The following is a 13,285-nucleotide window of genomic DNA, read 5'->3' on the forward strand; positions in this document are numbered from 1 at the left end:
CTTGCCTCTTCTTCTCCTCCTGCATTTTGATGGGGCTCGAGATCTCTCGGAGGAAGACGCTCTTCCCTTTTTATCAATTAGGAGCACACACGCGCGCTCTCTCGCTCTCTCTCCCACCCCTACTCTGCTTTCCTCCCAGCTCCCCTTGGCTGCCGGTTTCAGACAAAGATGTGTGAGTTCTTTGATCTGCCTGGCAGCCACCGCTGGGGGATTGGCTTGGAGGTTAATTACACACAGGCCGTCTCCAGCTGTGGCAGGGAGCCGTTCGGCTGGAGAGGGAGCTGTCCCATCTCCCCCCCAGCTACAAACTTCAAGGGGACAGGAGGGCATGGAAGGTACCACTGAAACCCCTTTTGATATGACAAACGGGCTCCTTGCTTGCCTCTCTGGTTCTTGTTTTGTTTGTCTAACTGGTACTTGAAATATGGATGAGCTCTCGGTCCTGAGGGCCCAGCCACTGGCTGAAAACCTTGCCTGCTTTCCCCACCCCAGCTGGAGCTTTGCTCCCCTGTCTGTCCGTCTTTGCCTGTCCGCGTGTCCTTGTCCAGCATGCCCATGCTCGCAAAGCCAGGACCCCATGTTCGTGGTGGAAATGGGGTTTCAGACGAGGCTGACTGCTGCAGGAGAGAGGTAAGAGCTGAGGGCTGGCACCCAGCAGGTTTGTGTTCGGTCCTTCTGGCTGTGGCTGACATGCTCTGCGATTAGCTGCTGGTCTTTTCCTTCCTTAAAGCCACGTAAATCCCTCTGTGCCTCAGTTTCCCGATCTTCATAATAAAGGCAAGCAGCATTTATCCACTCCTCGGGGTTGGATTGAGGCTGATTGATTTGCTTGTCCAGCATCCCAAACTAAGCAGCGTGGCAGAAGAGAGCTGTTGATGTAATCCCTTCTGCATTAGCCAAATCCTTCCCAAAAGGAGCTAACGCAGATGCTTCAGGGCAGGGTGTGGCTGGACTTTAGATGTTCTTTGGTGACTCCAAGGCACCTCCACTGGTTTCTGGGCTCCCCCCACGATATCTGAGTGTGGGGCTGGAGTCCACATGCAATGAGATGAAAAGCTGGCACTGGCCTGCATCCTCAAGGGCATCCCAAAACCCAGAGTGCACCCATCCAGGACTGCAGCCCCCTGCTTGGACCTGCACCCTTTTCCATTCCAGATTTAAGGCAAGATCCAATGCAGTGATTGTTCTGTGCTGAAGGCCTTTCACAGGTTTGTAATGGATAGGGATGCTGCTAACGCCTTACAAAATGCTCCCTCTCCCTGGGAGACGGCCGGGACTGATGCTCTGAGGCTGCTCCAGGGACACCAGGTTCTAGAAACGAGACTGGTGGGAAGAGACGGGCTTCCAGCTGCAGGCAGGGCAAGAGATGGCATCCGTCAGCATCAGGTGGCACCCAGAGATGATGACAGTGGGGACACGTGGGTGAATCAGGGAACACCACTCTGCCATCACCCACATCCAGGACAGCAGGGTTGTCCGTGGGTGGAGGTGAAGATGGGACCTTCCCTAGCTGAGGTGTCATTTACTACAGAAGACAAGCTGATGGTTAAGGAAGGAGTGCAAGATGTGGTGTGTCCTCCCCTGCTTTCCAGCCCAGCTTTGGGTTGCTCTGCTTGCTGCTGTAACAAGGGGGCTGTGTCCGAAGAAGCAGTGAGGGCTGTGGCTGGACAATCTCCTTCCACCCAGGCTTCAAAAGAGCAACAAGTGACCCTGAGCAGACACTCTGGGTCCTCACTGCTGCCAGAAAAAGGCAGCAGGATCCCAAAGTCAAGATGTTTTCTGTGGGTGATCGACTCACAACCTCAAGTCCTCTCCATGGCCACAGAGATAGCAGATAGAGGAGATCCTCTGGGTTGACCGTGGCTTTGTGGAGAGAACCCATCACCATTTCTGGAGATATCACAGCATCCTACGTGTCCCACCAGCCTTCTCCAGATGCCTCCAGGGTCTTGCAGATGAGTCACTGCTTGTGCTGACTCAGCCAAGTGATGTTTCAGGACAGCTCAGCGTGTTATTCAGCATTTGTTCATGGAATGTTTCTCCTCAAGCCGGTCGCCAATGAGTGTACTCAATAATAGGTCTAAAAAGTGGTTTTTAAATGCAACGAGCTGTGTGGGAGCAGCTCCACAGCTTGCCCGTGGCCCTGTGTGCGTGAAGCTGTGGGTACAAAAATGATCTTCACTGGGTTGTGGAGGTCAGCAGCGCCCATAAGAGCATCGGGTTTGGGCAGAAAGTGGCGTGCAAGCTCCTCTGGTGTGAAGTAAGAAATGCTCTTCTGGAGCTGCCTTCCCCTTATGGGGCTGGAGCCTTTCTCCTGCCTCTCCTTGCTGCAGGCACCTCTCCCCTGCACTTTCCCTTTAGCCACATCCCTCGGCTGGTGCTGGGTGACATCTCCCCACCCGTGAGCACCGCTGCACCCCTTTACTCTGTGCTGGAGAGCCCCCTGAGGGCAAATCCCCCCCAGGGAGGGTCTCAGCCAGGGAGGGAATGGTTAATCTCCTGAAGCGATGAACCCTGGTGGGCTTTTTTTTTTTTTTTTTTTTTTTTTCCTTTTTCTGCAATAATGAGAAGTGGAGTGTGCACATCGCAGTGTGATTATTACCTGTTTATTTTTTCATGAGGCTTCTCCACTGTGTGTCACTCTAGTGTCATCATCCGTAAACACATTGATTTAACCATTACTTTGGAACAGCACTCGCCTGCTCCGCAGACTGGATACCTGTCCCCTGGGGGTGCCGGCAGTGACGAAGCGGGCTCAGAGCTCATCCTCGGGCTCTGCTGCTTCACTCCCCCTGCAGCACTCCTTCTCTCCTCTTCTTTGCTCTCCATTCAGCTCGTGCTCCACCTTCTGCTCCTATTCAGCTCTCTGTCCCCTTCCCTTCTGCCACCTACACTCAGAGGTGGCCACCAGCCCCGTCTGCTGCCCCAGCCTCGTGCTTTGCAGGTGCAGCAGCATCTCGGAGCAGCCTGCTGCATATCAGAGGGCACCACATGATGAACAGTGCCCAGTGGTCCCACCGTTAGGGTGGGCTTCACCTTGCCCTCCTCCAAAGCTGTGTGAGCAACCCAACCTGGACCTCCTGCATTGGCTAAGGAGAGAGCAGTCCCTGCTTGGGATATCCTAAGAGGGGGCCCCAGGGAGGTCCCTGGAGCTTGTTCTCCCTGGGTAACAATCGGGCAGTGGCCTATGGAGCACCTGGGCACTGGTCTGCCCTCAGAGTCAGCCTGGGCTGGGACTCAGGCACCATTATAAGGCTGAAATTCACCCACCATGGGTTGGGAGAGCTGGGAAGAGCTCCCAGAAACAGAGCGAGTATCACTGCCTGCTCCAAGCCACGAGAGGGACCTTGCTCTCTTTTCCTACCTGTAAAACCCACCCCAAGGAAAGGGCATTTTCCCCAGGGAGCTCGTAAGTCAGAGACCACCAAGGGTGGAGGGCTGGCTGGTGGGGCTCTTATATCTTGCATGTTGCCACGGGCACTGCAGAGGACCACATCCAGACCTTTGCGCCCACAGTGAACACAAAGGACTAGATCCACACGACCATGGGGCAGACAAAATTGCTGCCCAGCTGACGACCAGCCCTCTCTGGGTTTTGGGGTTCAAGGCGGTGTTTCTTTACACAATGAATGCACTCCTTCTCCTCTCGTTCAGTGCCGTTTGGGTCTCTCGGGCTTGGAGCCAGTGCTGGCTGTCCTTGGTGCCGGGGTGGTGCAGAGGGAAAGCCTCAGGGGCACTGGAAGTATTTTGTTTTGTTTTTGTGACTTCCTCAAAGAAACACGGAGAGAGCTGAGAAAAAAAAATGGGGAAAAACCTTTGAACTTGAGCCTTTTAAGTAATTTTTGATTATTTTGATTTTTTTTTCCCTTTTTGATTCTTTTTCCCTGTTCTGATCCTCATGGCAGACAGGGGCCAGGGAGTCTCCTGACCCCTCATTCATGCCCTGCCAGTGGAGCAGTTTGCTCTGAGCATACCTTCAGTCTTTGAGGAGAAAGGGCCCAGAAGAGCAGCGTTTGGAAGCAGAGGGAGGTGAGGGATGCCAGGAATTTCACGGGAAGACGCCATGGCACTGTGAGCCCTGTCTCACCATCTGAGTGCCACCAAGAACACCAGGAGACATGTCCAAGGTGATGCTAACCACCAGAGGGATGGAGATCACCAAGGCGGTGTTGTCTGCAGCTCCATGACAAGTGCCACCCACTGAAGAAGTGTCCTCCTGTCGCATGGTACCAGCCACTGCTTTGGCACTGAGTCACGCCAGGATGCGGCCCTCGGGCTCTGCTTTCCTCTCGGCGTTGTTCAGTCTGCCGTGTGCTTCCTGCTCAAAACAGAGGCAGCCCCTACCCCATCCTTGCAGCATCACATGCGTGAATCCATTAAAGTCTCCGTGGTGCCGTGATACTCCGGAGCTAAAGGACCTATCAGTGCTGTGCTAAAATGGCTTTGCTAATCCCCACCGCTCAGCAACGGTCCCTGAGGGACCCTTTTGTTCTGCTGTCAAGGCCCTGGGCTTCTTAGCCGAGTATAACAACCCTGAATGTTTGTGCAGGAGAGCTCTGTGTGCACTATAACCTGTCGGGGTTGTTACACGTAGCCACCACCCTCACCTGCCCACCGCGTGCCGCAGGTGCTTCAGGGCGATGCAGTGCCTGGGTGGCTGCAGCAGGAGAGGGGTGAGCATGACTGAGGCAAGGCCATGGCAGGTCAGGGCCTTTCTTGGCCTAGGTAAACATCCAGGTGGTTAAACATGCTCAGGAGGGTGGATGGAGTCTGAGTGGAGCTGGGTTTAGGTGTCCACTTTTGAAAAAATCTGAACAATTTTCAAGAGCCACCGCCTCCCTTTCAAGGAGTTCTCATGAATCTTGAGGGCCAATAACAAACTCCTTCAGGAGACCTCCCAGCTCACGTGGAAACAGGGCTGGTGGGCACAAAACACCCAGGAGCAACCTTTCGGCCTGCACAGCGATGTGAACCCTGGGGACTTTAGGAGGAGTCCTGACCACCGTCAGCCTCAGAGGGCCTGGAGGCTGCTCCCTGCCTGGAGAAGCCCTGGGAAGACAGGGAGATGGACCCATGCTCAGCATGGATGCCCACGACACTGGTCTTGTGGTGCCGTAGGGCTGAGCTGGGTCCCGCTGGGGTCTCCATGCTTCACTCCAGGTGGCCACCATCTGCTCCCCGCCACCTCCAGCCGGACAGGGGAGGACAGCAGGAGCAGAACGTGAGAGAGGAAGAGGATGCACAAAAGAGGAGGAGGAGGAAAGCCAGAGCAGAAGGCAGGGAGAGGAGGAAGAATACATGCTGGCATCCAGAGTTGTTTTTTTTCCTTCCAGAAAGCCGCCCAGTTTTAGCAAAGTCCTTTTCTGTCTTTAATGAATTCCGGCTCCCTTCCCCCTGCCGACCCCGGAGAAGATGGAACATTTCCAAGAGCAGGAGGGAGGGAGTGGCGAGAAAGGGGCTTGGAAATAAAATAAAATTAAAAAAAAAAAAAAGGAAAAATAGAAAAAAGAGACTCCTCTTTAAAAGTCACTTTGCATCCCCTCCCCGAGCGGGAAGGGAGCATGGGTCATGTCAGAGCCCTCCGCCGATGTGCCTTGCCTTTGCCGCTTTGCTAATGACACTGGAAATATGCTAAGGAGCTGGCTGCAAGGGGGCTTTTCTAATGCGGTCACTTCCTGGGACCTCAAAGAGGCTTTAATTGCGGGGCCGCGGGGACGGCAGGTGTGCTTGTCATCTCTAATCAGCGAGCTGGGTGCACTGGGCTGCCTGCGCTGAGAAAGCGGGTTGCTGGCACTCCCCCTCCCCGCCTCGCCCTCGTACCCCCCAACTTTTCAACCATTGCACACCTGTCAAAATGATTATGGGAATGAGACTCCATCACGGGCAGAAAGAGCAGATTTGAAGGAAATCCTCTTTCTCCCTCGCTCTCGCCCTTTCTTTTTTTGTGTGTGTGTGTTTTCTTTTTTTATTCTTTCGCTCACGTTTGCTCAGCTCAAGGGGGATTAGGGGAAGGGGGGAAAAATCCCCTTGGTAAATGGGTCCTAAACATGCATTGTTGTCAGTGGGGCTTTTCCCTGGTACATTCTGGAGCCGTAGCAAGATTTCCAAGCTGGCAGCTCATGGATAAAGCTGTAATGTAGCAAATGAGAGGCAGTACCTGTGAGAAACAGCAGCCTCCTAGCACATCACATCTCTTGCATGCACACAAATACCAACAGCACGCACACACATATTCCCCAGTACAGAAGCCCAGCACTTGCACGCACACAAAATATAGTGCACAGATGAAATTGGTGAAGCTTCTTTCTCCCTGTGTTTTGGGAAGCTTCACCCAAAGGCACAAACGTGCACACAACCACACGCACAATTGCATGCACTCCAAACGCACCAGCAAACGGGGATGAAAGAAAAACACTATATTCACATACATGCACAGAGATCCTTCCCAGCTGCAAGTGCAAATATTAAATCCCTTGCTAATTTTCACGGAATCAGCCTTTTTCTGCCCACCCCATAGGACAGGCTGAGAGACAGCAGCTGGGATGCAGCCACCCGTTGAGATGCCAGCCTGCTGCAGATGGACAGCTGTCTCTGCAGGCGGATGGACAGGTGTCAAGCTCTTTGATGTGCTTGCAAAACCCCGTCTAAACCCGTACCAGCTCTGGAGGTGGTCACCAGTCTGCTAATACTTTAACACGGGAGCTAAGCAATGCTTGGGCTGTGCAGGTGGTGGGACCTGCTTCTAAAACTGTAAATAAATAAAACCCACTGGGAGGCGAGGCACAGGTTGGGAAGAGAAGCAGGAGTTGTTGTACAGGTTGCAACATGGTGCCGAGTAAGGTGGGGGAGCTGCACTATATGTATATTTTATAGTACACGGAAAGTGACTTTTAAAGCATCTCAAGTGATGTTGTGATGCCAACTAGACCCAAAGCTGCTCTGAACCCCAGTCACTCGGATCTTGGGTTGCTTGGAAGTGAATTGGTTGGTTCTGCTTGCCTCCCCCTCTTCTCCCTATCCCCTGCATTTGCTGCCTCTTTCCCTCCAGCCTTCTGCTTTGCTTTGCAGATTCACAGCTCCTACTGCTGTGTCCTGCTGGATTTTGTGTCTGGCTTCTGCTCTGCCTTCCTCACCTCCCATGCAAACACGACGCTTTCTGCCCATGGCTTGGGAAGCATCACCCAGTGTTACTGTGTCATATAGCACAGCCGTCTTTCCATCCTGCAGATGATGAGCGTGCTCCAGAGCAAGGGAAGGAGGTAACATCACATTCAGGTGTTTGTAATAAAGGAGCCTCCAGTGCCCCAGAGCTCCACTGTGCAAGACACACATAGAAAAAAAAAATAAAAAAAGAAAAATATTTGAATTGCAAATTTCTCTCAGTGGCCTTGGTCTTGTTAAATCAGTGGGCAAGAGGCACAGGAGACAAGAGACAGAAAATCTCACCTTTGACAATGGCTGATGGTCAGCCAGAAGCTTTTTAGAAGATTTGGAGAGCAGACCTTGCTCTCCCCAGCACTATATTTGCCCAGTGTTTTTTTTGTTTTGCTTTGTTTTGTTTTGTTTTGTTTTGTTTTTTGACATCAATGGGGAAAGCATTTTCAGAGGAAAAGAGCAAAGAGCTTTTGATGAGAAGCCATCATCACAGCTTTAGGCAATGTCTGAGGCTTGTCTTGGCTGGTGCTTGACTTATATGAACATGCAAGTGCAGGGTGCAATCTGCAAGGCAAAGGTAGCAGACAGGCAGTCGCAAAGGTTGGGCTCAAGGTAACAGTTCCCTTTCTCACCACCAGAAGAGGAGAGACACCAGAGGGACCCACAGTGACAACCAAAATCCATCCCCTAGTTCGGATGGACAGCCTCGACCCAGCAAGGGTGAGTTGAAGCCCAGATTTCAGTGCTTGGTGGACCACTAATAGCCTTAAACACATCTTCAAGCATCCCACTCACCTGGAGTCCAGGCCTCCATTTAACACATCCCCCCCACCTCTTACCAAACTCATGAACATGAAAAAAAGCAGAACGTCTCTGTATGGGAGGCACCACTGGAAAAAAGCGGAACTGGGGGAAAAGAAAGAAAAAGCATGAGTGAGGACAGAAGAGCTCATTTTGTCTATTGAAAAGATTCTGTTTAATAAAAAATTGATGACATTTTAGTCTCTGAGATAGGCCTGTTCCCCTTTAACATGAATCCCATCACTCTATTTTTCATCTCACTTAGCTCCTTTCTGATAATCAATCAAGCGTTTGCTCCATCTTCCCCATATCGTGGGATCCACCAGAGACTCTCTTGCACGTGGCCCCTTTTGAAGTGGGCCCTGCTCAGTGCAGGAGGGGAGGGAAGGTTTAGTCCTAAATAAATAAACGAACTAACTAACTAAACTTTTTGTTTGTTTGTTTGTTTGCTATAAGGAATAATGCAAAGGGTTTCAAAGGAGACGGGGAAGGATCGTTAAGGCAAGGAGAACAAACAGCCTGAACTCCATCCTGAGAGCACAGGCACTTCAGAAATCACCCAGATCAACCAGAGCTTGGCCAAGTCCCTCATGGACACAGCACTGGCCTCTCCTTCCCTGTGCTAACCAGGAAAGGAGAACAGGGGCCATGGGTACAGATGCTCAGCATCTCTCCTAAGAGAAATATGGGGCCAGACCTGGATGTGGCAGGACAAAAGGAGCTGCCCCGCGGGTCCTGGCCCTGGCTGGGCTCTTACATACCTTTCCACAAAGCACTAGGGCAGATTCGAAGACTTCATGAGATGGAGAATCTGCCACTTCCCAGGGCTGTTTGGATGCCCTTCAAACTGGAGCTGGAGCCACTTGAGGCACTGGGATGAGTGAGGTGCTCAGGAGAGTGCTAAGTGACTTTATCTCCTGGTAAGACACTTTCTAATGCACAGCTGACTTCTTCAGTTAGGGCAGAATAGAAAAATATCTTCTGGCCAAAAAAAAAAAATAGTATTGCCTACAGTGGGGTTGTGTGTGTGGGTAAGGAAGGGGAAAAGCATCGTCCCTCTCAGATGTAGGTAGGAAGACCAACTTCACCACCAGCCCAGCTGGCACTAGAATCGCTGGAGGGATGTAGTCTCCTTCCACAGCTATTGACTTAAACTTGTGTCCTTCCACCGGATTTACTGGGTGAGGATTCAGCTGTGGGAAGCAGGATTGAAAAACTCACCCAGGAGTACCTTGGCTTGTTAGCAGGTTGTCTCTTTTTTTCCTTTAACTAGTGGAAGGAACACTTTACCATGCATGTACTTTGACTGGCTTCTTGTTCTCCAGATTCCTGGTAACACTGGCCAATTTTTTTTTAATTTATTTTTTTGGCAACGTAGTGTTCTGCTTGATTTTGTCAGATTTTTCCCCCCTTTTTATTCCAAGGAGACTTTCCTTTTCTCTAATCTTCTGGTTTCTACAGCAAAGGGGAAAAGTTACCAAAGATACTATTCGGAAGCTTTTTTTGTCTTGTGCTAGTCCGCAAAGCTGGTGCATCACTATCCCTCAGAAACATGCCTGGCCTAGGAAATGGCAGGCACTTTGCAGAGGGTTGCCCTAAAATTAATGACGTCAGATGTCTGTCATAAAGGATGGCATTTGCAAAGCAGATCTGGCTTTTTTCAGACCTTGTACTCACTACTCATTTTCTCCAGATAAAAAAAAAAAAAAAAAAAAAAAGACCCCATCTCTCAAAGAATCCTTAATTAGCTCTTACTGCAGAGTAGATGGTTCCTGAGTCCTTGTCCAGATTCTCAGGTAGCATTAAACTCTTCCATTTGGTGTCTGGTAGTCACCAGGACACTGAGGGGGTGTTAATAAATTAGCAGCTCCTGCTCTCTGAGGTTTGTCTGGGCTGAGGGGGGGCTCTCCAGAAAACAGGGTTGGAAAATGCAGCCCCACTGCTTCCCAGACGGAGCAAACAACTGCTTTGGGGTGTGTGCCTTGGCTTTTGGTGCATCTCCTGTACCAAAAATATTCCTGAGGTTACAAGGTAGCTGAATCCCAGGGAAACCAAGGAACACAGACATGTGTCCAGGTCATCCAGCCAGGGACAAAGCTGAGAACAGATCCCACATCTCCCAGATCCTGTTTTGATGTATTTTATCGAAGTGAGACAGCTCATTCATCTTGATGGAGGTGAAAACTTGGACTCCGAGATGCGGTCATATTGACGTGCCATCCTATTTTTGGTGCCTGTCTTGTTGTTGTTGTTGTTGTTGTTCTTCTTCTTCTTCTTGCTATGCTGGCTGGGTTAGCCAGACCCTTCTGGAAGTCCTGCCCTCAGTCCCTGGAGTGAAAACTCAACAGCATGGTACAGGCCATGTCCAGCAAAGCTCACGAGGTGCTTCAGCCACTCCTCGCTTCAGTCTGTGCCATCTGATTTATTTAAAGGCATCTTGGGAAATATATTTAACTCGTGCTTTTCCCAAACTATACCTGTCAGCCATTCAGCTGAAAGCTAGTGTGGATCACGCATGTCATTCTTTTTTTTTTTTAAGTTTTAATTGCAAAGATCAGAAAACAGGAGCTTAGAGGAAAAAACACACACACACACAAAAATTATCAGCTCCAGTTAATTCCTTAGTTAGGTCTCTATTAGGTTTTTAGCTCATCTCATCCGATACTGGGGATGTTCATTTGAATGTTCTGGGTAAATAGCATCATCAAAATACCCAAAGGCTGGGTGAAGGTGTGTGGCAGAGCAGGAAGCATCGCAGGACACATCCCTTGCCTTGAGACTGTTCTGCTGGGAGCAGCTGCTGCCTCCAGACAGCTCAGCCCATCTCTAATCAAGGGATCAAGGGGTGAAAGGATCATGAGACTCAGCTGGGCATCCTGAAAGGGGGAACTTCGTAGCTGGAAGAATGATGTTTTGGGAGAGTTTTTGGCTTGGAACAGACTGTGGGCAGAGGAAAGAGACTGCAGCAACCTGCTTGTTGGTTGCAAATCCAGCAGGGAGGGAGCCTACCGTTGCAGCACTGCTGGTGGAGCTGTAAGAGACACTGAGGACAGCAGGAGTCATGGGCAGATGATCCCAGGCACGGAGATTTCTTGATGTGCACGTTAAGCCACGGAGTGGCCTGGCCTATAAACTTCAAGCTGCTACTCCTGACACTGCACGCATCTCCCAGGCTTGCTCTCACATCTGCAGACACAAGCCTTAGGAGGTTTCACCTCAAGGTCTGGAGCATTTCAGAAGGGAAAAATACCAAGCAAGCACTTCCCACCTGCTCTGGGGGCAAGAGCAGGAAAAGGGCTGGGAGAAGAGGCCAGGCACAACTGCAAAGAGAGGACAGTCCGTGAGGGCAAGGCCTGTTTTCTGCACCAAAAAACAGTTCTGCAAGCTTAGCCTAATTGCACAGAGGTGCTGGCAGCATGTCAGCGCTGTAGAAAATCAGGAGAGGTTAAGATCATGTTAATTTGTACACACACAAGGGGATCGGGAAGGACTGGAAGACGGGGAGGGAGAGAGGGAGGGTGGATGAAAAGAGGAGGAGGAGGGAGAGGACTTGCACATGAAAACGTAGGGTTTATGTGTGTGGGGGGGTCCATTTCCAAAGCAAGAATACAAATGATCCCAACAAAGCCCAAGCTGTCCTGAAACCCTGTAGCCAATTAGTGCACATCAATATTTAATCAGATCTCGCTATTGTGCAGCCTGGACTGTGCTACCCCAGCCCCTGCCACACTCACTCTTTCCCATCACAGACACACTGTTATGACACATAATGATATTGTCAATGAATAATTTAGAGCAGTTTTTCTCCTCTTCTCTCTCTGTCTCTCTCTCTCTCTCTCCCCATGCCCTTATTAGCAGAAAATGTGGAGCAACTTCGGGGAGGAGGAAGAAAGGAGCTACTTCCATGTGGGGCTGCAGGACCAGCCTGCCCGAGCTCCAGCCTTCCTCGGGCAGCTGCACTCCCATGTTTCGTGATCCCAGGATGGGCTGGAGCTGCCTTTACCGAGTAGAAGGCTGGGCAATAAGCTGGAAGAGAGGGGTGACTTGGGACAGCCTGCACGGCTCCATAGACCAAGGCACTTTAAGTGGTGGGGTCATGACCAGCAGGGAAAGCAGCAGGTGGAAGCGGCAGGAGATGTCCCCAGAAATGTCCCCATGACTCAGCTGGTGAAAGGTCCCTGTCTGCACCTCACCCTGGCACTACAGGAAAGCTGTGCTCGTCCTAGTGGGCACAGATTCGCCTTCAGGAGATGAGTCCATGTGCATAGCTCCCCTCGTGCACGTATGTGCAAGCTGGTGGCAGCTCTTCCACCACCCCGTGTTTTTGGATGAAGCACAAAGCACATCCCTCCTCTCTTGGTGTGTGACACCCTGCTGGCAAGCTGGTGTCCGTTCACATGCAGGCTGGGGAGGACCAGTGAGGTCGTATTGGGTCTCAAGACCTTGCCAACAGCAGTGTGAGCAGTCATTTGTAGATGTGATGGGGTTGTGGAGCACTCTGCTGCACCTCCACTCCCATCAAATCAAGCTGTACCTCCATCCCTATTAACCTCAGGGTTTATTTTCTGCACCTGCACTGATCGTTGCACAGATCCTTCAGGAAAATCATGGGGAAAATTGTGCTGGAAGCCCCATCTAAAAATTAATTCTATTTTTATTTAAGAATATATGAATCTGATCAAGGAAGTTGTTGGGTTTGAATATTTTTTCTGCTAGTTCCTTGGCCTCCCATCGGTAGCTTTTGACCTTGTGTCTGCCAGGCTCTGCCTTTCTCAGTGTAACGTGTAAATCTGTTGGCTAATGTCAGCGTGTTGGGGTGAGGAGTCTCAGGGGCATGGTGCTCCTACAGATGCGGTGAATACAGAAGAGAAGGATTCAATTAGCTCCTGCGTCGTGGGAAGGGCTGGGTAGGATGGATGGTAACTCCCATTTGACAAGTCTGGTATGGATGACAAAGGAATAATTATCAACGTTTCTTCGAAAAGTTGTAATTTAGAAGACTTGGTTAAAAAAAGTCTTCTCACAGCATTTTTGTCACCTTTAAAAAAAAAAAAAAAAAAAAAGGCTCTGTTTGGCTGAAATTGTTTTGGGGAAAGAAAAGCTTTTCCTGATTTCAGATCCTATAGTGTAGGAAACTTGTATGTCCTCTCACACAAGGCTCTGAGGCAGCAGCTGAGCATCCACAGCTCAGATCTCCCACCCATTTCAGCAGTGCTTACCTGGATTTGGAAGCCACTGCAAGCCCAACTGCTCTGCAGGGGGTGTCAGGCAGGGCAGGCCCTCCAAATACCTCATGAAATTATTTTCTTGCCTATGGAGACTGCACAGG

This window comes from Anas acuta, chromosome 13 (genome assembly GCF_963932015.1).
Source record: "Anas acuta chromosome 13, bAnaAcu1.1, whole genome shotgun sequence".
Classification (NCBI taxonomy): Eukaryota; Metazoa; Chordata; class Aves; order Anseriformes; family Anatidae; genus Anas; species Anas acuta.